Source organism: Camelus dromedarius, chromosome 4 (assembly GCF_036321535.1).
Source record: "Camelus dromedarius isolate mCamDro1 chromosome 4, mCamDro1.pat, whole genome shotgun sequence".
In the NCBI taxonomy this organism is placed as follows: Eukaryota; Metazoa; Chordata; class Mammalia; order Artiodactyla; family Camelidae; genus Camelus; species Camelus dromedarius.
This window is the reverse complement of record NC_087439.1, coordinates 43358254-43384393: the sequence shown is the minus strand read 5'-3', so window position 1 is coordinate 43384393 and position 26140 is coordinate 43358254. Positions and strand designations below refer to the sequence as shown.

Genomic DNA, 26140 nt, shown 5'->3' with positions numbered 1-26140 from the left:
TATGCTGCTGGCCTTGGGTTAGATCATGCATACCCTCTTACAGATGTGGGGGAGAGGCTTGAGAGGGCTTAGGAGATGATACCACATCAAAGAAATAAATACAATGAGTTTGCAAACATATGTTACTGCACTGACTCAAGTTTCTTAGCTGAACTTTGAAACTTAATAAAGATCTCATTTTATTTACACTTTAAAAAGAAAATTAATGTTTAACAATTGGAAAGATGAGTTAAAATTTCTCTTAAAGTGAAAAGTTCAGTTCAGAACAATAAAGATAATATTTATTAATGTGAGTTACTTAGGAAAGAAATTAATCTGTCTCCTCTATCTTTGAAATGAACCAACCATTTCCTAAATCATCCTTTACGCTACTTCTCTATTTCCATCCTCAACCAATTTATGACACTTAGCAAATTAGACACAGATTAACACTTAGATCCTATACAATTATGTAGACACAAGAAAATGTAAGTTATTAGAGAGAAGTTAACAGACACAGAGAATAATATGAATATATATGTATATATGTGTGTGTATACCTATATGTATATATGTATACACACACAATTGTTGTCCAGTGAGAGAGACTAGAGATAATGGAGGAGATACAATATTTAAATTCAATATCTGGTTGAAAATTTTTCAGAACTGATGAAAAATATGATTCCACATATAATGAAAGCACACCATATGCCAACAGAATAAATTTTTAGAAATCCATACCTAGACAAGTCCAATGAAACTGCAGAAAATTAAAGATAAAGAGATGGTCTTCAACATAGCCAAAGGGAGAACATAGACCAGCTACAAAGGATGAACATTTGACAGCACTATTTGCACCAGATATAAAGGGAGAAATTGACAATAATACAGTAATAGTAGGGGATTTTAGCACTCCACTTACATCAAAAGACAGATCATCCAGACAGAAAATCAGTAAGGCAACAATGGACTTAAATGATGCAACAGAACAGCTGAACTTAACAGACAGCTACAGGACATTATATCCCAAAACAGCAGCATACACATTCTTTTCAAGTGTACATGGAATGTTCCCCAGGATGGATCACGTGCTAGGTCACAAAACAAGTTGCAACAAACATAAGAGAATAGAAATTACATCAAGCATTTTTTTTTCTGACCTCGACAGTATAAAAGTAGAAATCAATTGCAGAATGAAAAACTGGAAAATAACAAACATGTGGCACCTCAACAACATGCTACTAAAAAACCAATGGGTCAATGAAAACAAAGAAGAAATCAGAAAATACCTTGAGAGTAATGAAAATGAAAGCACAATACTGAAAATCAATGAGATGCAGCAAAAGCAGTTCTAAGAGGGAAGTTTACAGTGACAGGCCTTCCTCAAGAAAGAAGGAACCTAATCTACCAACTAAAGGAATTAGGAAAAGAAGAAAAAACAAAGCTCAAAGTCAGCAGAAGGAAGGAAATAATAAGGATCAGAAAGAAAATTAAAAAAAGAGATCAAAAAACAATAGAAAAGATCAATGAAACCAGTAACTGGTTTTTTGAAAAGATACACAAATTGATAAACCGTTAGCCAGGCTCACCAAGAAGAAGAGAGAAGATCCAAATAAACAAAATAAGAAATGAAAGAGGAGAAATAACAACTGATACCACAGAGATACAAAAAAATCATAAGAGAATGTTATAGTTATATGCCAATAAATTGGAGAACCTAGAAGAAATGGACAAACTTCTAGAAACATAAAGCTTGCCAAGACTGAATCAAGAAGAAACAGATAATTTGAACAGACTGATCAATAGTAGTGAAACTCAAATTGTAATATAAAACTCCCAGGAAACAAAAGTCCAGGACTAGATGGCTTCACAAGGGAATTCTACAAAGCATATAAAGAACTAATACCTAGCCTTCTCAAACTATTCCTGAAACTGAAGAGGACTAGAACACTCCCAAATTCATCCCATTAGGTCATTGTCACCCTGATACCAAAACTAGACAAAGACATTACAAAAAAACTTATAGGCCAATATATCTGATGAATACAGATACAAAAATTCTCAACAAAATATTAGCAAACTGAATCCAATAATATATAAGATCATACACCACAATCAATTTGGGTTTATTCCAGTGGTGAGAGGATGGTTCAATATTTGCAAATCAATCAATGTGATACACTGTATTAACAAAAAGAATGATAAAAATCACATGATCATCTCAAGAGATGCAGAAAAAGCATCTGACAAAATTCAATACCCATGTATGATAAAAACTCTCAAAGATGGTATAGAGGGAACACATCTCAACATAATAAAGGACATTAATGACAGATTCACAGCCAGCATCATACTCAGTGGTGAAAAGCTGAAAGCCTTTCCACTAAAATCAGGAACAAGGCAAGGATGCCCACTCTTGTCATTTCTATTTAATGTAATATTGGAAGCCCTAGCCAAAGCATTCAAACATGAAAAAGAAATAAAAGGCATCCAAACTGGAATGGAAGAAGTAAAGCTGTCACTCTTTGCATATGACATGATAGTTTGTATAGAAAACCCTAAAATCTCCACCAAAAAACTACCAGAACTAATAAATGAATTCAGTAAATTTGCAGGTTATAAGATTAATATGCAGAAATATGTTGTTTTTTTATACACCAATAAAGAACCATCAGTCAGAGAAAGTAAAAAGAAAAATCTCATTTGCAACTAATATCAAAAAGAATAAAATATCTAGAAATAAACTTAACCAAGGAAGTGAAAGACCTATACTTTGAAAACTATGAAACACTGATGAAGGAAATTAAACTTGATACAAAGAAATGGAAAGATATTCTGTGCTCTTGGACTGGAAGAATTAATATTGTTAAAATGGCCAAACTACCCAAAGCAATGTACAGATATAATCCAATCCCTATCAAAATAGCCATGACATTTTCCACAGAACTACAACAAATAATCCTAAAATTAATATGGAACCACAAACAACCCTGAACTGCCAAACAGTCTTGAGAAAAAAAGAACAAAGCTGAAGGTATGACCTTCCCAGACTTCAGACTATACTATGAAGCTACAGTAATCAAAAGAGCATGGTACTGACATAAAAGTAGACATATAGATCCACAGATTGAAACAGAGAGGCCAGAAATAAATCCACACACTTACAGTCAAATAATCTTTGACAAAGGAGGCAAGAATATACAATGGAGTCTCTTCAAAAAGTGGTACTAGGAAAACTAGACTGTTGCATGCAAAGCAATGAGATTAGATATTCCTTCATACCATATACAAAAATAAGGTCTTTAATCCATTTGGAGTTTAATACAAGACCTGACGCCATAAAACTCCTAGAAGGGAAAAGAGGCAGAACACTCTTTGACATAAATTGTAGCAATATTTTTTTGGATCTGTCTCTGAAGGCAAAAAATAAAATAAAATAAACAAACAAATGGGAACTAATTAAACCCAAAAGCTTTTGCACAGCAAAGGAAACCAATGAGAAAACAGAAAGATAATGTACGGAATGGGAGAAAATATTTGCAAATGACAGGACTGACAAGGGGTTAATATTAAAAAAATATAAGTAGCTCATTCAACTAAATATCAAAAACAAAACAACTCAATCAAAAATGGGCAGAATACCTGAATAGATATATTTCCAAAGAAGACACACAAATGGCTAACAGGAATGTAAAAAGATGCTCCACATCATTAATCATTAGAGAAGCAAATCAAAACAACAATGAGATATCACCTCACACCTGTCAGAATGGCTATCAAGAAATCTACAAATAACAAATGTTGGCAAGGATGTGGAGAAAAAGGAATCCTTGTACACTGTTGATGGGAATGTAAATTGGTGCAGCCACTATGGAAAATAGTATGCAGGTTCCTCAAAAAACTGAAAATAGAACTACCATATGATCCAGCAAGTCTACTCCTGGGTATATATCTGGAAAAAAATGGAAATGCCACATTGAAAAGATGCATGTTCATAGCAGTGTTCATAAAAGCACTATTTACAATAGCCAAGATATGGTAGTAACCCAAGTGTCCATAAACAGAGGAATGAATAAAAAAGATATATATATGTGTGTGTGTGTGTATACACACACACACGCACACAAAATGGACTATTAGCCATAAAAAAGAATAAAATTCTGCCATTTGCAGCAATGTGGTTGGATCTAGACAGAATATCATGCTTAGTGAAATAAGTCAAAGAAAGACAAATACTATATGATATCATACATGAAATCTAAAACAAATAAAGTAAATAAATGTATATAGGAAAACAGATACAACTCACAGATAGAAAACAAGCTACTGGTTACCAGTGGGGAGAGGGAAGTGCAGAGGGGCAGGCTCCGGTAGGGGATTAAGAGATACAAACTACTATGTGTAAAATAGACAAGGAACAAGGATACAATAAATAGCACAGGGAATTATAACTATTATCTTGTAATAACTTCTAGTGTGGTAAGATCTGTAAAAATACTGAATCACTGTGCTGTATACCTGAAACTAATAGAACACTGAGAATACTTCAATTAAAAAAAAAGATTCTCAGCAATAATAGTGGAACTCATAAGCCAATAAAATAAAATCTTCAAAGTGCTGAGGGAAAATAATTTTCAACATAAACATCAAAACTACCTTTTATGAATGAGGATAAAACAGGAATTTTCATTAAAAAACAAAACAACCAACAAAATAGGGTTTCTAATAATAGGCAGTCACTAAAAGAATATTGAAGGTATATATTTCTTATATGAAGGAAAATTGTCTCAAAAAGACAGTCTGAAATGTAAGAAGAATGGTGAGAAGCAACTGCTTAATAAGCAAAGAAATCTAAATAAATACTGTCTATATAAATAACCATAGTCATCTCTAATGTAGGGAAAAACAAAAGACAGGCCATAGGGTAAACAAGAAATTCTAATTGTATTCTAAGATCCTTGTATAGTTTTAGAATAGGATTAGTATGCTGATTAACATTAGACTTCATTAAGTATGCATGTAAACATTCTAGAGCAAGCACTAAAATAACACATATAAGATAACTTCCAAACAATTAGCTGGAAAACAATGGAGTAAGAAAAATACCCTCTGTCAATCCAAAACACAAAGGGGCAAAAAGTGGGCTGGGGATGGGGGAAGAGGCATAGGAAAATTGTAAAGTAAAATGATAAAAATAAGACTAAGCGTATTAGTGATCACAATAATTAAATGATCTTAAATTGCCAATTAAAAGTAGAGATTCTTAGATTGAATATAAAAGCAAAACCAATCATGTCCTATGTGTAAGAGGCATGCCTATAAGAAAATAGAAAAATGGAAAATAAAAGGCTGGGAAAAGCATACCATGTTAATGCTAACCAAGAGAAAGCTGGAGAATATAAAATATTCTTAAAGTAAAAAAGCTTTTGGAAATAGGAAGTATTAGTACATAATGATAAAAAGGGTCAATTCACTAGATGGTTATTTATAATGATAGTTGTAAATTTGTGTGTACCCCCCAAAATAACAACAAAAAATAAACTAGAACTGCAGTTCAAGTTAGTGCTAGTTAGTGCTGTGTGTTAAAACTACAAGAGAAATCACGTTATGATGAAAAATTTCAATACAGTCCTTTAAACTATTAATTAATCAGGCAGATAAAAATAATGAATATGTAAAACATTTGATCACTACAATGAACAGGACTGATTTATTGAACTCTGCATATAACTAGAGATACTGCTTTCTTATCAAGAAACATAAGACATTTTTAAAAAGTCACATATGAAGCCATTAGGTAAGCTTCAAAGCCAAAGTCTGTATACACAGAACATTTCCCCTACCCACAGTTCAAATACATTAGAAGATACTAACCAAAGAATCAATACAAATCTCTGTACTTCTGAATAACTCATAAGTCAAAACATTTTGATGGAAATTAAAATATTTAAATGGAATGATAATGATACATAGAAATGGAACTCAATGAAACACTGCAACCTCCCATGCTTGTGGCAAGCCCATTAAATTAAGGTTAGAAAAGCAGTTTTGTTTAAAAGACAAAATAAGAAACAGATTAACACAGATGTTCAACAAAGTCAAAGTTGTTTCTTTGAAGAACCATTAAAATAGACACGCTAGTGGCCAGACTGATGAAGAGAAAGAGAAGACATAAATTTAAAATATTGGGAATATAAATGAGAACATAACTACAGATACATTGAAGAATTTAAAGATAATAAAAAGATATTCAGAGAAATTATGGCAATAATCTAAAAATTTAGACAAAATGGACTGGAAACATATTCTTACCAAAACTAATCTAAAATATAGAAAATTGAAATAGTCCTAAAATTATGAAAACATTTCAACTGAAAAGTGGGAAAAAGATAAGAACAGCCTTGTCTTAGAAGAGACATAACTGCACATAAATATATTAAAAATGCTTAATTTACTTAGTAATCAGGGAAACACAAATTAATACTAAAACGTTATACATTTTGTTGCTTCTTTGTTTGGCAGAAAGACAAGAAGTTTGACTCTATACACTGCTGCTGCTGCTGCTCTGGTTCGATGCTGACCAGTGTTTAAACTGTTTTAACTGCTTGGGAAAAAAATATTGGCACGATTTTGTAAAACTGAAGCTTTATAACCATAAATTTCAGCAATTCCTTTCCCTGGGCTTATACCTGAGAAACTGTTGCTCATGTGCAAAGAAGATACTGCTGGTAATAACAAAAAATCGTAAGTGTTCATTAGTAGGAGTATAGATAAATATATGTGGCATATTCACATTGGTATTTAGACAGTGATGAAAATGAGTTGATAATAGCCATGACAACAATGATATATTTTTGAATTTAAAAAATAATATTCACAGGAAAAGCAAGTAGTGAAAACTACATGTAGCATATAATTTTATAAAGTTTAAAACCAAGCAAAACTAAGCAATATATTGTTTAGGGATATATACATGCTAAATCATTTTCTTTTTAAATAGCAAAGAAATGATAAAACAAAATTCATTATCTGATAACTGAGCAGGAAATAACAAGCTGGTTAGAGGAGAAGCAAAGTTACGTATGCAATGGTATTAGAATGATTTTAATTCTTTAAAAGGGTGATAGTTTCATGGATATTAATCATAGTATTACTCGTAATATATATTTCAAATATATTTTTGAAAGTTCAAAAACTACAGCAGGGTGGGAAGGGACAGACTGGGATTTCAAAATTTGTAGATACTGACAGGCATATGCAGAATAGATAAACAAGATTATACCGTATAGCACATGGAAATATAATCAAGATCTTGTGGTAGCTCACAGTGAAAAAAAAAATGTAACAACGAATATATGTATGTTCATGTATAATTGAAAAATTGTGCTCTACAATGGAATTTGACACAACATTGTAAAATGACTATAACTCAATAAAAAATGTTGAAAAAAAAGTAAAATTAAAAAACCCAAAAACTACATAATATAAAACTGAAAAACAGAATTATATTATTTCTGTGGTTACACTTTTTAAATAGTTCCTTAATATTTACCAAATAAAGTTCTAAGTAATTAGCATAATGTTCTAGATACAACTTCTTTCTGCTATGTTAAGTCATCGCTCTGAAATGTTAGAACAGATTTCTCTGCCTTACAAACACTGCCATGTACTCAGAGTTTAGGCTTGCTGCTTTTCTGTTCTTTAATGAATATACAATATATTTTTATATCCTTGTACCTTTCCTTAAACTATTTCCTCAATAGTTGGGAGGCCATAGCGGGAAGCTCTCACACCCTATAGTGACAGCAAAGCCCAAGACAGTAAGATGAAAAACTCCCTCTTCTTGCCTGGCAAGAGCTCAGCCAGTGAGGGATGGTCACAACTCAGCCAATGAAAAGCCACCATGCTTCAGCCTTTGCATTCCTCCAGTGGACTCTTTGTTTACAACAGCCCTCTCAGCTTTCTTTTCCTCTCTTTACAAGAGTTCTCCTCCCGTTACTGCTCAGGGACTTACACATGGCTTGCCATGGTTGCAGACTCCAAATTTTAATTTCTTTGCTGACCCCAAATAAACCCATTTCTGCTAGAGAAATAACTGGCAGTCAACACACTGCAATCTGCGTTTATCAGATAGGAACTAGCCAAGCCATAAAGTCGAAGCCACTGTCTTTCATACCACAAAGGATAAAGACTACACTAAAGCAATCTGAGAGCAATCGTTCATCAGAAAGTTAGAGTACAGAGCAATGATAAAGAGACCTCCTGACAAGGGCTAGATCAGAGCTAGAATGGGAGGTGCACAGAACAGCATCAGTGGGTCCAATGACCTTAGTAGGAAATTCTAGAATCATTACAGAGTTTGTTCTCTTAGTCTCACCTGACTGAGAGATATTATAAAGAGATGTCTTGACTCAGTAAAGACAAACTGGAAATATATATCAGCTCTTAATTCTTTAGCAATAATATTTTGTGGCATATAATTGTCCTTATCCCATTATGCACCTTCATATAGTTTCAAAAAGTCCCTAAGTTGCCTTTGTACAGCACTGAATTAAGTCCATGTTGCCAAAGATACCTCTGCTCCGTTACTGCAATCAAGATTTTGATTCCCATATGATCAAAGAGCAGCTTTTTATTTTTTTATTTAAAAGAAGGCTCATTTCTGTAAGGATGAGCTGCAAGCTACCATGATGATTTAGTATGATTCGCAGGAGGCAGTCATTTAAAAATGACACACCAGGTTTGGTGGCCTGAGGCAGTGGGAATGGTCTACCCTGGCAGAAAGGAGTATTTTATCACTGTACAGGCATTATTGAGAATTGACAGTGTGTGGTGATAATACAAAGAAAACCAACTTTTAGTCAGTTTTATTATTTTTAAAATCCTCTTTTAACAAGCATGCCCTTACTGCCCGCATCTGTGATGGCCATTCTCACCCGGACACCACCCCACCTTAGTGTTTACTTTCTGTTTCTCCTATCAGATTGTAACTTCTTTAGGGCATGAAAGAGACCTAAATTGTCTTTGGATCACAAAGCTTAACATTTAGTAGATTCTTAGCATATGTTTGTTGAAGAAAGAAATTCCATGTATTAGGATGTGCTTGGTGATAAGTAACCCAAACATTTAATTTACACTGATACTAACAATGAAGCAGATACACTGATGCACGAGAGAAACTTGGTTTAGTGACCCAACAAACACCCACTTTCTTTTGCCTCTCCACTCTAGTTTCTGGGGTGTCACATCACCCGTATAGACATAAACCGGCTGCTAATCATTTCAAAGGCTACAGAAGTCCCTTCCGTGACTGGAGAAATCAAGAAGGGCAATACCAGAAGCAACCTCATCACAAGAGCAAGGAAGCTCGTTTTCCAAATCTTGTTCTCCATTCTCTTTGCCCCGGCCTGGCTCATGTGCTTGTGCCTGAATCAGTGGCTCTCAGAGCCAGAGAAGAAGGGAGCTCCTCCCAGAAACTGGAAGGAAGACCAGAGTATTTACCAGCTAAAGTGAGAATGGAAGCCACAGTGCCTGCCAAAGGAATAAGGTATAATTTCTTGTATATAGCGGGGTGTGAAGGCAGGTTTTCACTCGGAACAGAGTTTATGTATGATATTGGGCAAAATCCACAAATAATCAAATGGGTATGAACATTCCTAGAAAATTTTTTATCATTTAAATATTTGATTATTTGTATTGCTAATATCTTACTTTTCAGAGTATTTGCAGAAAGATGATCTTATCTGTTCCTTGTTATCATTCAGAGGCAGGCAAGGTATTTCTACTCTGTACCCTTATTACTATATGGGCTATTATTGTAATGCATTTGCAAAATATCTAAAAAATTAATAAAGTTATTCATTATCAAGCCATAATAATATTGTTTTACTTGCCACAGTTAACTTTGATTAAAAGAAAGTCTACAAGAGTTTTATTCAGTATTATTTTGTACCCAAGTGGTGAAAGAAAATTTCACATACTAAGGTATGAGGAAGTCATTCTGGTTTACACACGAGTTAACTTGAATTTTATGCTAACTAAGACAGCCTGTTCGTGGCCTATCAAACACCCACTGTATATCTGCTTTAATTACTAAAGAAAAGGGCACATTGACCAGAAGTAAAGAATGTCCACGTTAAGAATAAAGATTATATGCTTCCCTTCCTGGGACGCCGGTGCTGTCCTCCTTTGATAAGACCCCCTTCCCAGGTGCCAAGGCCAAACTGACTCACTGGGTATATGTTGGCCTGTTGTTTTTGTTTTTTGAAACCTCGAAGAAATGTATCCCTGACTTGTTTAGTGTTCTTTGTTCTGACAAGATATACAACTGTGCTGAAAACCATGTGTCTCTGGAGCCGTTTCTCAGAATAATCTAGGAACCTGTCTGCTGGGCTATAGTCCTCGGTTTGGCTCAAATAAAACTCTTTTCTATTCTTATCACAGATTGTTTACTGCTTGTTTTCACTGACACAAGTTAAGAATCCTAGAGGCCAAAGACATCTCACTCTAAGGTGTTTTTACTGGTGTTCCAGAGCAGTATGTACTAATATTGCTGGGAAAAATAGGTCAAAGAACTCTGGAAATTTTATATTTATACATTAAAATACATGCTTCACTTGCTAGCGTGAAGTTAGGGAGATTGTACCTATCACCCATCTTTACTGTTGCAAAAAGTGGACCCTCCAGAGAAGCTACTAAATGTGTTCCATTTACCCTAATCTTAGTCCCAACACATTGCATCTATAAGTTTCCCCAACAGAATTGCTTTTAATGCAATGTGGACTATACTAAAAAAAGGCTGTTTCACCCTTTATGCATTTATTCCTTCATGCCACAAATATTCACTGAACTCCTCCTATGGGCTAATCTTTGGAATGACAGGGCACTTACAGTCTAGTGATGTGGAGGCTGATCATCAACACACAAATATATCATATGCTAAGTGGAGAAAAACACAATGGAGAAAATAAGTTAGGCTGGAACCTGAAAGATGGGAGAAAAGTGGTAAATACCTGGAAAGTATGTGATTTAAGGGAACACAAATCACTTCCCCATACTTTTCTAAATATGGGAAATAAAACTGTCTGGACCAGAATGCTCTGACAGCAGCTTTCACGGAGAATCCTTAGCACTGGCACTGTGGACAAGTATTTCCTGATTCCCTCTCCACCATCTTCCCCATGCGTTCCCTCTCTGGACTAAGGAAGCTACTACAGATCTTATGGATAGCTCTCTGATCTTTTATCTTAGGGAATTATTTAAATTTTTCATCACAACACCAAGCTGTCCTGTAAGTTACACCAGAGCTATAGCTGAGTTATACATTTAGAAATTACAGTTATTTACAAAAAAGTTAGGAACAATAAGTTAATTTAAAAATCTTCCCATTTGCTAGGGGACAGTTTAGAATCACAGCTAGTTTATCCTTTATCATACGCCCCCAATTATTACAGCTTAGGCAGCTGAAAGAAAAAAAAAAAAATCCAACCTTGAGTAAGAAGGGCAGGGGGAATAGAGTCTGGGAATCTGAATCGGAATTAACCATCAAGAAACTGAAAGATAGGGTTGGTTGAGCTTAGGGAGACAGACTATTTCACGTCTAACCATACAGGAATGACTGCTTATAATACTGTCTTAATAGTTAAACATTTCAATCCAAGAGCTATCGAGGGAAACCTGGAAAGACAGTGAATGTCAGAAAATGGAAGATGTCAAGGATACATGGAGTTCAAAGATAATTGTTTCTTGGTTTCAAACATAGACAAGAGTTGGTCCTGCAGTGGAAAGTACACAAACAACAAGGCAATCAGAAGGGCGAGTTCTACTTTTCTCTGAAACTTTTAGCTATTCTGAAAGGCTGAGAAATCTTGAGGTGTTATTTGAAATCTCTCTTTACAAAGGTCTGAATTGTAACCCTGCCTGCCTGGAGAGGGATTCGTAACTATTTTTCGTTTGCATATCCATGAATGTGTGTCTCACACAGAAGATACATTAAGGGTTATTTGAGATTGAAAGAAGAAAGAATATAAAAGGAACACCACTGTAGTAACTTCTTTTTAAGGAAATTATCACTTGAAAAAAAGCTATAGGTGAAACTGACCCCAGCTTCAGGATATCTGCTGAGGGGGTCCTATCATTCTCATTGTGTTCCTCATGAAGTCTGATTTTACTACATCTAAACAATGAATTTGATCTGATCAACTGGTTTGAATTTTTCACTCATTAACCCACATCCATATATAGTTGCATCTAACCAAGAAAGATTGCCTATCAATTAGGAATGTTGCCTCTCTAATTTTTTTAAATTGAAGTACAGTCAATTACAATGTGTCAATGTCCCAGTCATGCATATACATACATATATTCATTTTCATACTTTTCCATTAAAGGTTATTATAAGATATTGAACATAACTCCCTGTGCTGTACAAAAGAAACTTTAAAAAAATCTATTTTCATATATAGTGGCTAACATTTGTAAATCTCAAACTCCCAAATTTATCCCTTCCCATCCCCTTTCTCTGGAAACCATATGATAGTTTACTGAGAGTCTGTTTCTGTTTTGTAGTTGAGTTCATGGTGTTTTTTGTTTGTTTGTTTTAAGATTCCACATATGAGTGATATATGGTATTTTTCTTTCTCTTTCTGGCTTACTTAGAATGATGATCTCTAGGTCCATCTGCCTCTCTAATTTTTTATATTATTTACATTCCCTAAAATGAATGGAATTTTGTTCTTTTTGAAACATTTTCTTACTGTGGAGGGTATAGGTCAGTGGTAGAGCACATGCTTAGCATGCATGAGGTCCTGGGTTCAATCCCCAGTACCTCCATTAAGTAAATAAATAAATAAACCTAATTACTCCCGCCCAAAATAAAATAAAATATTTATTTAAAACGTAAACTTAAAAAATTTCTTATGAGTTATCCTATTAGTTCCTGATGGAATATGGAATTTCTTTTATTTTGTATTGTGGTAAAAAACACATAACATAAAATTTACCACCTTAACCATTTCTGAGTGAACAGTTTGGCAGTGTTACGTATATTCATATTGTTGTGTAACAGATCTCTAGAACTTTTCATCTTGCAAAACTGAAACTCTATACCTACTGAATAACAACTTTTCCATTCCTCCTCCCCTCAAACTCTGGCAGCCACCATTCTGTTTTTTGCTTCCAAAAGTTTGGCTACATTAGATGAAAGATATGAATGCAGTCATGCAGTACTTGTCTTTTTGTGACTTGCTTATTTAATTTAGCATAATGTCCTCAAAGGTCATCCATGTTGTAGCATATGTCGAGTCCATTCTTTTTAACAGCTGAATAATATTCCATAGTATATGCACCATGTTTTGTTTATCCATCTGTCAATGGGCATTTAGGGAGCTTTCACCCCTTGACTATTGTGAATAATTACATAGATTTTCTTACAACCCTGACTGTGTCATTTTAGAATTCAAGTGCAAGTGCTGACAGCTGATGCTACTGTCATTATAAGTTCTCTCTAGTCTCCCTCTAGTGAAGGCTTCTTGAGATGAGCAGAAGAAACATGGGAATCTCAGGCTCAGAAGTCTTAGCATAAAGCTTTGGGAGTTTGTAATCATGAAGCCTTTATTGGTCAATTCATGGACTTTCCAATCTGGGAAAGGTGTCTAGTTTAATCAATCACTTTATATTTAAATTTCCTTTCCAAAACTCCTGCCAAGTGTTCTTCTGACCCATGCTAGTATTTGCAATGATGGATTAAGTCTGAAGCACAACTCCTACCCCTGGATTGCTCTGGCAGAGAATTCTTCAAGCTAAGCTGACACGCAGCTCCAGTTCGCTCTACTCTGCTATGGAATGATGTTTGTGTCCCCCAGAAAAGTCGTATGTTGAAACTCTAATGAGATGGCATTCAGACATGGGGCCTTTGGAAGGTGATTAAGTCATGAGGGTGAAATTTCCATGGTGGGTCCTTATAAGAAGAAAAAGAGAGCTAGTCCTCTCTGTTCTCCACCATGTGAGGATATAAGGAGAAGATGGCCAACAGCAAACCAAGAAGAGTGTCCTCATCAGACACCAGATCTGCCAGCACTTTGAGCTTGGACCTTCCAGCCTCCAGAACCATGATAAACATGTGTTCTTTAAGCCACTTAGTCCTTGGCATCTTGCTATAGCTGCCTGAACTGACTAAGACATACTCTTTGGACTCTTGAGGAACATATCATAGAATCACAGAATGTCAACGAACCCTGGATACAGTCTCTTCAAGGCCCCCTCTGAACAGAGACTCATTTCACTTCTTTCAGGGCAGCTCTTCAAATCTCTGAAGACAGGACCATATTAAGGCTTCCCTTCTCCAGGCTAAGATCCCTCTTCAACTGAAGTGGTTACGAGCCCTTTACCCTTCAAGTTGCTCCTTTCTGATCACTCCCCAAGTGGCCTGTATTCCTTGTAAACTGTAAGACTCAGGACTGGACAGTACACAGCCTTTCACACTGATGATGACCTACTAATCCACACCTTTTGAATATAATCACTTGACTAGCTATGAATTCAGTGAATACTGATGAAGAGCTCAGGCTCTGTGATCAGGAAGACTTGAACTTAAAGCCAAGCTCCTTTTAGTTATGTGACACAGAGAAATTAACTGATCTATTAAGCCACTGTTTCCTCATCCATTTAACAGAGATTACATAGCACCTACCTCACATTAAAGAAGGCAAATAAAGTACTTAGCACAATACCTGGTGCACAGTAAATACTGAATTAATGCCAGTTCCTGTAAGTCCATACTTTCCCACCTATTCAAAATTGCCTTTAGGAAAGACAAGGAGATCTAAAGAGTTAAAGGGGGAAATAATGACTGGAATAATAGATATTTTTATTTGCACTGCTTATAAGGATACTTATATCAATGGGAAGAGCAGATATCATTAACTGTTTTAACCCTGTAAAAGGGATTTGTTAGAATGAGTTATTTGGTTTTGTTCTGTTTGTCATCCTAACACCTGAAATTTATCTTAATTGAGTTCATGCAATTCTTTGAATTTATTAATCCAGTTCAACAACAATCTGCTAATTCTGCATGAACAGTAGAGTTAACTGGATTTTAGACTGTTCTCTCCTTCTCCTGTCAATACTACTTTGAACCCCCAGTGCATTCTGAAGGAGTCTTGTATGTAGTACAGAAGACGACACGTTGATGAACTCTTCCCTGGCATGCTGGATTATCTTTTCACATAACCCTTTCTATACCTGGGCTATACTGGCATGCTAGTCACATCTTGAATGATACAGAATTTTTTTTAATATGGCACTAAAATATATTTTGGTGTTGATTTTCCATTTCATATGTCTTGAGACATGGTTATATAGTGAAAAGCACGTGGCTTCAGAGTTGCTAGTGTGGGATCTGAAGTTAGTCCGCTATGGTTCAAATCCTGGAGCTTCCACCCACTAGTTCTGTGATTGGACAGATTATTTTACCAGTGTACCCTTTGGTTTTTCATCAGTGAAATGGATGTAATAATATTACCTACTTCAGAGAGCTGCTGTAAATGAAATAAAGTACATGAAATGCTTAGTTCAGGGTCTGGTTCAATAAATGTTTCTTCTCCTCCTTGGTCTTTATCATCACCATCATCATCTGGATTCATGGATGACTCTAACATTTGCTAGGTGACCAGTGGCACTTATTCCTCCATTTGCTTATTACCTTTATAAAAGGTATAGTTATAAATACTTCATAGGATAATTGTAAGATTAAATGAGATAATATGGCTAAAGCACTAGGAACAGAATGGAGGCTCAACCATCATCCATTATTTCTTTCTCGTCGTTTCTTCAACCCTTTTTTCATTCTTTACTGATATAGCTCTATCTCTATCTATTTTTTTAAATGGAGGTACTGGGGATTGAACCCAGGACCTTGCACATCCCAAGCCCAAACTCTACTACTGAGCTACACCCTCCCCCTTGTATCTATGTACATCTGTGAAATATATGTAGAAGAAATGTGTTTGTTACCCTATTTTTGCACAAGGAGATTTGAGCCAGGGAACATATTTTTCAAATATTATGCTACATATTACCAAATATAAGCAGTCCCTGCAAAGACAGCAAGGGTAGAAATAGATTGGAATTAAAGCTCTCATTGCTCTTGCTCTGTGGTTGGTCCACTGAGATGCTAAGCTGCTATTGGGGCATGGGGTCTCTAGACAGTCTATTGGAATTTCATCTGCCAAATGCTGGAGTTAGCAGAGACCAAGGAAATATATTAAAAAGGCATGGGTCCCAGAATTTATTGGAAAATCCAAAGTAATAAAAGAGGAAAATGTGATATAACCTGGGGCTCTTCATAATATCATTTTTCACCTTTGCCACATCCTCTCTAGCTGACCTAAGCTATTTCTCAGTGTGGTTTTGGAAATCGGAAGGGGGGATTTAATGCCTTGCTTGAGCAGGCTTTCATTTGGCTCAGGCTGATTTATATTTAAGATTGTATTCCTTTCTCCAGAGACAGTTGGAACATTGTTGGAGTGATTGTTTAACAATATAAAGTCATGTGCAAACTCAGTTACTTGAAGAGTGAGTGAGAAAACGATGGCGCATAAGCAGAAAGGGAAGAGAAACGAAATACTGCACATATTAGAAATAGAAGGGGCTGAAAAATGGCAACTGTTTGTGAGAGATTTGAAAATAGTTGCAAATCAAGCAAAGAAAGATAGATTGAAAAACACATATAAGAGAGAAAAATCAGAAGAATCAAAGGTGCAGAAACAACACAATAAAAAAAGTCAACTAACTTGGAATACATTATGCTGTCTCTCCTCTTTACATTATCTGCTTGACTGAATACAAAAGAGGTCCAGGAATGATGTTGGAGGAACTGGGTTATTAAAGAGAAGGGAATTTTAAAAGAAAGTCTTTCATAAGTCATTCTCATTTCTCTAAGATCCATATTTGAATACTTTTAAACAGGGCTCACTGGAGCCATTGGGACGGCCTGCATAACTTGGTGCCTTCAGGAATAAATTCATCGTGCTGTTGATTTCCTGACCAAGGACTCACATGGTGCATGGGACTCTCACTCATATAATTAGTGTTTTGCTGATGTCTGAGTAATCTCTGAAGTTTTCCCACACGTTTGGACCATGTCACCAGCAACTGAAAAACTGCTATTGCATTAGAGAAATAATGACCTGGAAATTGCTTTAACTTGATGTTACAGTAGCAGCCACAAGCAAATAAACTTGTAAACTAGTAGAAAATGAGATCAAAGACCATTGTTTCTGTTTTTTTTTTTTTTTTCCTCCTTTCCATCCCTGCTTGGGTGAATGAAGACTGGATCAACATATGTTTACTTCCTCACTGGCTGGCTCTAAAAAATATCACAGGGGAGTTTATTCTGCAGAACTCTCCCTGAACTCATGTTTCTGAATCTTTGTACAAAACCATAATTTTTATAGACCCATAAATATGACTCTCAGATGTCAATAAACCAATGCGTTAAATGTCCTGCCTGTGCACAAGGTGGAGTGACGGTGCCTAAGAACTTGAGCAGCCCTGGCTCTTCTCTGACTCCCTGTATGACCCTGAACTTACACTGCCTGCTTTTTTACTTTCCTGGCCTTGCGAGCCAGGTAATTATTACTTAGGTTAAACCAGGAAATGGCAAAATGCCTGGTGCACTCAGGTGGATGTTAGTCCAATAACATCACCATGCCAGTGGCCCGTGCCTCACACACTGGGGGAGGGGAGGGAATGACAGCATCTCATGCATCCTATCAGTCACCACAGCAGCTCCCCTCAGGACCATAGGCGGCACACAGAGCACCCCCGTCAGCCTCATTTGTGGAAACCAGAGCCAAAGACGAATGGCTCCGAAGAGCGTTGCGCTTGAGAGTAGCACGCTGTTCCCGAGCTCTTACGCTGACTTAGCAGCAGCCAGCTTTGCACTCTTGGCACATCATCTGAAATCTCTCTGTGCCTCTTCTGTTAGCATATCAAATAAAGACAGTATGTCTTTACGGGATTATGGCAGTCAAATTGTGTTTGATTGGATGGAATTTAGTAAGTCAGAAACCATTTAAACAAATGAGGTACCAAGAGATAGGTGACTATAATGGTTAAGAGCACACTGGAGCCAAAATTCCTGATGAGAAACATCTCAACTTCCTGATGAGAAACATTCCTGATGAGTGTCAGTTATATAAGTGAATGTGTAGGTGCCCACAGGCTCCCTGCTAGTAAGAAAACCAGGCCCTCTTCCCACCCGCACCCAACAACTCTCCTAAAACTGCCTTCACAGGGGTCTTGGATAAGCCTGCTTGTGGCTAGACCCAGTGGACCCTTTTCCGTCCAGCTCTGTCATTCACCAGCTGTGTGACTTCCCTTTGCATTACTCTTTTCACATAGAAAATGGGAATAAGAATAGTTTCTAATAATGGTGGGTGCATGACACTGTACATTTGTCCAAACCCACAGCATGCAGAGCATCAAGAGCGTGCCCTAATGTAAACCATGAATTCTGGATGATAACAATAGGTAAGGGTAGGCCTATCAGTTGTAACAGGTGGCCACTCGGGTGGGGGATGCTGATGAAAGGGGAGGCCATGCCTGTGCAGGGACAGAAGGCATGTGAGAAGCCTCTACACTTTCTGCTCAATTTTGCTGTGAATCCAAAACGGCTCTAAAAAATAAAGTCTATCTGAAAATAAAAGAAAAACAGTATCTATCTCACAGTTATGAGGATTTTTAAAATGCAACATATTTAAAGAGTGTATACCATCCCCAACATACAGTAAACACTCAAAAAGTGTTGACTGTTACCACGGCACCGTTTTCATGAATCTCTCTGGGAATATTCTTTCCTCCTTCTTTTTTCTTTTCACTCAGTTACCTTCAGTGTAGGGCCACGACAGATCACTGTTATGTCAACTGAGCACCAACTCTTCATGTGCAAGAGAAACACCTTCCATTAAAGAACACTCTGCTTTGCTTACACGAAGTAACTAACTAATTCAACTGATCCACGGGCCTCCCTTTTCCATCTCTTTCCCCCACTTGTTCAGTTATGGGCCTCCCACCAAACTGACCACGTGTTAGTTCTACACAGAAACACCAGGGATTACAGTGGAAGCAGCTGTTCTGCTGAAGTTACACCCACACCACTATCAGATTCAGCAGTTTCCAGCCCAGTCACTTTTTTCCAGGTGGAGTTAAATCCTTGCCAGTGGTAGGTGTTACGCCTGTCAGCTTCACCGCTATGGGAAGGCTCACCAGGACTTAATTCTGGCCATCTGCTGGAAGTTTAACGCTGTAATTGTCTGAAGTTGAGTGACGTGAATCCAAATAAGCTCAATTTCTAATTATGTCAGGACTACTCACAACTCTTACTGGTTTTGTTTTGTTTGTTTTTAACGTGGTGCCTCCAAATGAGATCTGATGGAAAGTTTTACCATAATATTTTACAATATCAATAAAGCTTACCCACATGTCCAATTTACAATTTTATACCTCTTAATGTATTCTACTCTTGGGTACACTGGCTGTGTGTTCTGAGTTTATAGAAGTATTCAGATCATAAAACATATATTCTAATTAAAGGCATTTTGCATTTGTTTTATAATGGCATCTGGTTTGACACTGAACTTACAGAGTTTTTGTTCTTGGCCATATTTATCTAGAAAAGCCTTATGTTAGTTGCAATACTATGGATAAAACACTGACCTTCCAAGTGCGTACAGCAAGACTAAACAAGTGTTTCACCAAATCATTGTAGGTCAAAAGGAAATTCAAAGTTTGTTGAGTAAGTTTTAAGGGCTGAGGAAAGAGGAAAAGAAAAATCTTGGGAAAAGACATTTGACAGTTAGGGCAAAGGGCCTGGGAGCAAATCGACTTAAAGGTAGAGAACCACCAGGCATCGCTGTTCGGACTTTGAGGCCTTAGCCCAGGAGTTTTTATAAACAGAAAAGAAAGTAGAACAAGAAAACAGAGGGGCCTTGAGACGGAAGACTTTAATTTTAAATCATGTTGTGTAAATGGGAGATGTCTGTAGTGAAACAGACTGGTTTCCTTCCTGCACTAGAGGGTGCCCTCAAACAGCCCGAGAAAACAGTCACATGAATCCTGACATTTTGAAGAAGGATGCATTCGGAGGAGACAGAGTGGTGGCAATGTTGCAAAACAAAAGATGCTGTAATTACCAACTCATTTGCAACAACAGCAGCAACACCAAGGTAAAAGTGAGTAATCCTGACTCCATATGGTGAGAGAATTGTTCAAATGCAGGAAGGAAGGGAAAGTGCCTGGTTAGCCTTGGACACTGGTGACCTTGGGGATACTGCGGAGATGGAACTTCTAAAAACTGAGAGTCAGAGAAAGACAGAGTCTGGCACGCACAGCAAGCATTCAATACATATTTAGAAATGAAGGAATAACTGAAGCTATGTGTACCATCAGTGGGAACAATACTAGCTCACATTTATTGACTACTAATTAGGGGCCAATTTTTGTTAACTCATTTAGGCATTCCACAGATGAAAAAAAACGGAGCTTCTGAGAGATTACCCAATTTAATGCAACTACTCATTGGTGCAGCTGAAATTCTAACCTAAGGTTGATTACAGAACTGGATATCTTAATCCCTGTGGTTTAGTGGTGAAGACTGTGCTCTCTGCAGCCCTGTTTCCTAGGTTCAAGTCCCCAGCCCTACCACTTACCAGCTTGAGTGATTCACATAATCTCTTACAACTCTGTTTCCTCACCTGTAAAATGGAGATGATAGTAGTTGCTATGGATTGTTAATGTTATCCCCCCAAATTCATATGTTGAAGCCCTAATCCCTAATGTGGTAGGATTTTGAGATGCAATCTTTGGGAGGTAATGAGGTTTAGATGGGGCCATAAAGATGGAGCCCCAGTGGCAGGATTAGTGTCCTTACAGGGAGAGGAAGGACCCTCTCTCACCTTGCCATGTGAAAATACGGGGAGAAAGCAGCTGTCAACTAGGAAAAGGATCCTCACCAAGAACTCAGTCATGCTATTACTCTGATTTCAGGCTTGCAGCCTCCAGAACTACAGGAGATAAACAGTTGTTTAAACCACTTTGTGTACAGTATTCTGTGAGAGCAGACTGAGCTAAGACCCTAGTACTTCCTTTCATGGGTTTGTTATGATGATTAATTGAGACAGTATTTGGAAAGCACTGAGTAGAAAGTATGGTGTATTGTAAGTACAATAAATGTGCGCTATTACCATCTTTAAAAGCACCAGCTACTGCTTTTGTGTGTATTGCCTTCATGTTAAAAGGAACAAAATGACACATGTTTGACCCAAACTGACAGTTGGAACATCTTTCTAGACACTGGGATTTATTCTCTTACATTTAAATAATAACACATATTTTCTATCCATAATTTCTTACGTGGAAACCCAGGGACTAGGGAGGCAGCACTGAGTGACATGAAGGGATGAAGCTTGGAGCCAGAAAGCCTGCTTCAGTCTCAGCTCTGGGAGTGGCCCTGCAGCCTCTGACAAACCAGTTATAAAGCCTCAGTTTCCATGTTGGTAAAAAAATTCTGAGTAATACCCCTTTCTCAGGTGATGATGGGTTTGAAAGTATTTTGTAAACTGTAAAGCACTATACAAATATTAGTTATTATGTTAACACAGTGAGAAGGTTTGAAAAAAAGCAAGAAAACACCACATTGCTAGCAAAGTCCGAAGAGCTTTCTAATTTGGGGATTACTGCCGGCACCATTAAGAACTAAGACACACTGTACTAAATTTAGCTTAAAACAAACAATAAAAAAGGAAATGTGATTCAACCTGAAAAAAAGATGTATCTTGTTATACATGAAGAAAGGAGCCTGAAATAGATTCAGAGGTACCTGGAGAGCAACATAGTGGATGAGCAACCCAGTGGTTATATAGTAAATCAGAAAATAGATTTGAGCTTTTACACTGTCATGCAGTATTTAAAAGGGCAGTTCTATTTTAGGCTTTTATCAAGAGACAATGGGCTCCTTTCTTCCTTTTTGGAGCTTGGACAATGCTAGCCTAGCCCCCTTCTGGGCACTGCAGGTCAGCTACATTCACCACACACACACACCCTTAGGAGTGTGTCTATGAAGAAGGCATAGGTCTGATTGGAGGAGGAAGACGTGGGGAGGGCTTGGCCACCACCCACAGCTCTGCAGATCAGTGGAGGCCCTTTGTATGGTTCTCTCAAAGGGATTTTGCCCACTTCACTTCTGTACGTGATTCTTCTGGATCTGCTTGAATCTGATCTATCTGTATAGTACGCAGATCAGAAAGAGGAGACCATTGAGAATACATTAGAAAGGATGGATGGATATGGTGATTGATAAAAAGGAATCATAATATTTGCTAAGGCAACAGGTTAATTTCATTTATTAAAGATTTAAAGAAAAGCCCTTAATAATAGGGAGAGGGAAAAATAGGTGGATGAGACAGTTTTTACTCTGAAGATTCCATAGTTGTCCCTGATGAGGTGTTCCTGTCCACAGGTCCAGCCGGTCACCCTCCTCTTATGATTATATTCACTGAGCCAGAGCTTCAGGGGCCTACACACTCCCTCCACTTTGCCACAGTTCTTCCCTAATTCCCCAGCATCATCTTTGTGTTTATTATTTGTACCTGCCACTTTACAGCAGAGAAAGGGTAGTGGTGAGGGTGTTAGATTATGTGTGCTGATCAGCTGAATCCCTAGGGTGTATTAAGACAGCATCCTTCATCATTCTTCTTAGCACCTGTCACCACCTGCCCATTCAACAAGCTCATCTTCTAATGGTTCAAGTGGTGTGACAATGGCCATTGCCAGGGGATAATGCTGAACCAGTGTGCTAAGGTGTGCTAAATACTTACAAAGGGGTACTGTTTGAGGGTCTCAGGAACACTATGGATCAGGGCTAGAGGACAGGCGGCAAGGTCTCTGTGGGGGGTGCTTGAGCACAGGAGTGGGAGCCATGCCTGGCAGCTAGATACCAAACGTCCCTGTCCCACCACCGTCCAGTCCAGGGAACTTAGGACACCCCCGGGTACTTTAAAAGAGGACCTTTGGGTATTGTGGGGATAGCGAGGACAACTTTTGACAGTTTGGACCTGGCAGTAAAAATGAAGTTCTCAAATTGGGATAGAGCAGGATGGGTGTTCGCTTTTCGATTTTTTTTAGAGTGGATCTGTAACACTTTAAAAATAAGAAAAACAATATTAAAAAGAAAACAAAAGCCCTATACCATGAGGCAAAAGAGCATTCTATATATCTACCAAAGGCTACTTGCTGAATATTTTAAAAGAATGAGGAAGACTTTTCATCAATGGTGTCACATCATGGGTCAAACACTAGCTGGCTGGTCAAGTAAGTGCTTCGCCCTTAGTTCTCAGAGTCCTGGGACTTTGAAATTAGAAGAGGCTGAAGATTAAGTGAAACTAGAAAATGAGGTTTAAAAGTGTGAACAAAAAGCTGATGGAGATAATCACATCTAACTCCCAAGGGACAAAGCCTAAATCCATCACTTGCAAAACTTTCCTTCACACTGGCTCTGGGGCTTTGCGTTGTTAATGATATCTCTTAAGCTCAAAAAAGGCACAGATGCCTTGTTCTGGTCAATGAGCTTCTGGCCTAGAGCAAATCATTGTGATTTAATTGTCTGTTACCTGGTACAAACAGGTTAGATGTTTATGATGATATAGCCTTATTCCTGCACTCAATCAGTCGGTTTGTAAAGGACATACATCTTCTCTACTCTCAGTCAAAGGTGAATGAACTTGTGACACAGAAATGATAGAGTGCCTAAAATCAAAGAGATATTAAAGACCAAATGCCAAATGATGCTTACATATAAATAGCAATGAATTTAAAGATGCCTGAAATTGCTGTAGACTGCACTTTGCCTTGCAGAATGTGCTGGGTGTAGAGTCAGATAGACCTAAAGATGAAACTGCCTCTGCCACATGCTAGTCGTGATAAACGGAACATAGTATTAACTTCTTGGAGTCTTGGTTCTCTTGGCTATAAATTGGGGGATAATGATATCTATCTCATGGGGATGTTGTGAATGTTAATCAGACAAAGTATCTAAACTACGAATCCAGTGCCCTTCATAAATCTAGTCATTATTGTTCTTTGATGCTACATCATCAAATGTGAATTTTGTCACATTGCAAGTCTACAAGTGAAAGATGCTCTGGGGCGAGGTGATTTCTCCTGTCATCATTAAATCATGCTTACTGTTTACTCTTAAGGTGAGTTTTGGCTACTGCTTTGTCTTGGGCTGAGCAATGTGCCTGGACTAGTGGAGGCCAAGCCAGGAGCAGAGGCAGTTGTTCAGATTCCTGAAAAGAAAAGGCTGCCGCAAAGAAAGAAACAGGTAGGGAGTAGGGTTGTCAATATTAATTTGCAGCATTAGTCCCCTAGGTATAAAAAACATAGGCACCATGTCAAGAAACAATCACAGCAAGACTCAGAAAAAAGCTTGATTTTCTAGAAATACTTGGAAGTAGGGCAGGCCTAAGCTGGCAAAACAGGCTGAAAAATGATGCCCTGAGATGAGCACCCTGGATAGCTCCAAGGGAAGCCATTTCTTCCTCCATGAAAAGGTGGCATCTCAGGATTATTCAGAGTAATTTTACAGAGAAGCCAACATCTTTCTGCCTTAAAGGACCAAGGTCTATTAAGGCATCTTTGATCCTGAACACCAGAGGAAATTTTTACCCATTCAGTATTTCTAAATATAAGTCAGCAATAGCATAATATCTGGACAGAACTGTTCAGAAGTGGTTCTCCCTTGGAGAGAAGGAGATCTACTGTGACCTTAATTGGTCTGACTTGGGGTTGCTCTTTCATTCTTGGAGATCCTGAACAATTCCTGGTTCTATCAGGAAGGTCTCTACCTCCTGTAACACTAATACAGTGCTGGCATTTAGGGTCAGTGGTGGGTCAACTATAGAATGTTTCAACTCTGGGAGATCATGAGTGTGGGAGAGGGATCCCATAGTGAGGCCATGTTTATCCCAGTCCATTAGATAGTCAAGCCACATGGCTGCTAAGTGTTCATAAAGGGGTGGCTATAAATCCTGCTCTACTTTCTGTGTATCCTTGGGAAAGTCATTTGATCCTTCTTACTGTGTTTTTTTACCTGAAAGATAAAGGAATTGAATGATGATATCTGAGGGGAGATAAGAAGTTCCATTATAAAAGATGAAATAATTTGGTTTAAAATTATTAGTTCAGAGACTCCAGAGATGCAAAATATATCCCCGAGGAAAAAGACAACAGCTACAAAAGTGTGTGTGTATATATATATGTGTGTGTGTGTGTGTGTGTGTATGTATGTATATGTATGTATGTATGTGTGTGTGTATGTGTGTGTATGTATGTGTATATATATATAGAATCAGGATTCAACCAAGCACTTCCAAGACCACATAAAATCAAAGTATCTTTGGCAAAGGGATGAAAGAACCACAATGTGTTTGGTTGCAAAGTACTATGGTGTCTTAGAACTGGGACAAGGTCTTCTCAGATCTTCCACACCATGAATTGGTAGAAATATCAAGGTTTTACATTAGAGCTCTGAATTGACAGTTTTCCTCCAAGTTTCAAGCTTCTGGATAACAGAATATAGAGTTCTATAAAGTCCAAAATGTCTGAAGGGCAGTCTATCAAGATACAGGAGAGAGCTGTAGGCTAAAATTGACCCTACTGAGATACACAGGCTTTGAATTATAGGAACCCCTCTGACAAAACAGCATTCAGTTGATGGGCTTTTATGTTTTCTTAGAAAAAGGAGACTCGTGATTTCTGAATAATGAAGCTAGGGCTTCTCAGTTGTCATGTTCTCCACTCACTGGATGGAATACGGTCTTGTATTTTCTGGAGCAGAGATTCTCAAAGTGTGGTCCTTCCATTCCTGTGTGCCTCCAAAACCATTTTAGAAGATCCATAATATCCTTCCTTTTCCAACCATTTATCTCCATGGGCCTGATTTTCTTCTTAAACTTCAACCGAAATAACAGATCACAATAGACTTACTGCAAGAGCAGATATGAGAATCTGGTTGTTTGGGCCAGACAGTATTGAGATTTGCTAAAATATAAAACTGTGCCATCTCCTCACTGATTTCTTTTGAGAAATGTAGTTTCTTTTA

General features: G+C 37.4%; 1 protein-coding gene and 1 non-coding gene across 2 annotated transcripts in view; both read right to left on the bottom strand.

Annotated features, from left to right (window-relative positions):
* The window catches only part of B3GALT1 (beta-1,3-galactosyltransferase 1), a 515937-nt gene that overhangs the window by 128195 nt on the left and 361602 nt on the right, over positions 1-26140 (bottom strand). The gene's annotated exons all lie outside the window — the stretch shown is intronic.
* TRNAP-GGG (transfer RNA proline (anticodon GGG)) lies at positions 15867-15939 on the bottom strand. The gene has a single exon. It is a non-coding gene; the product is annotated as a tRNA-Pro (tRNA).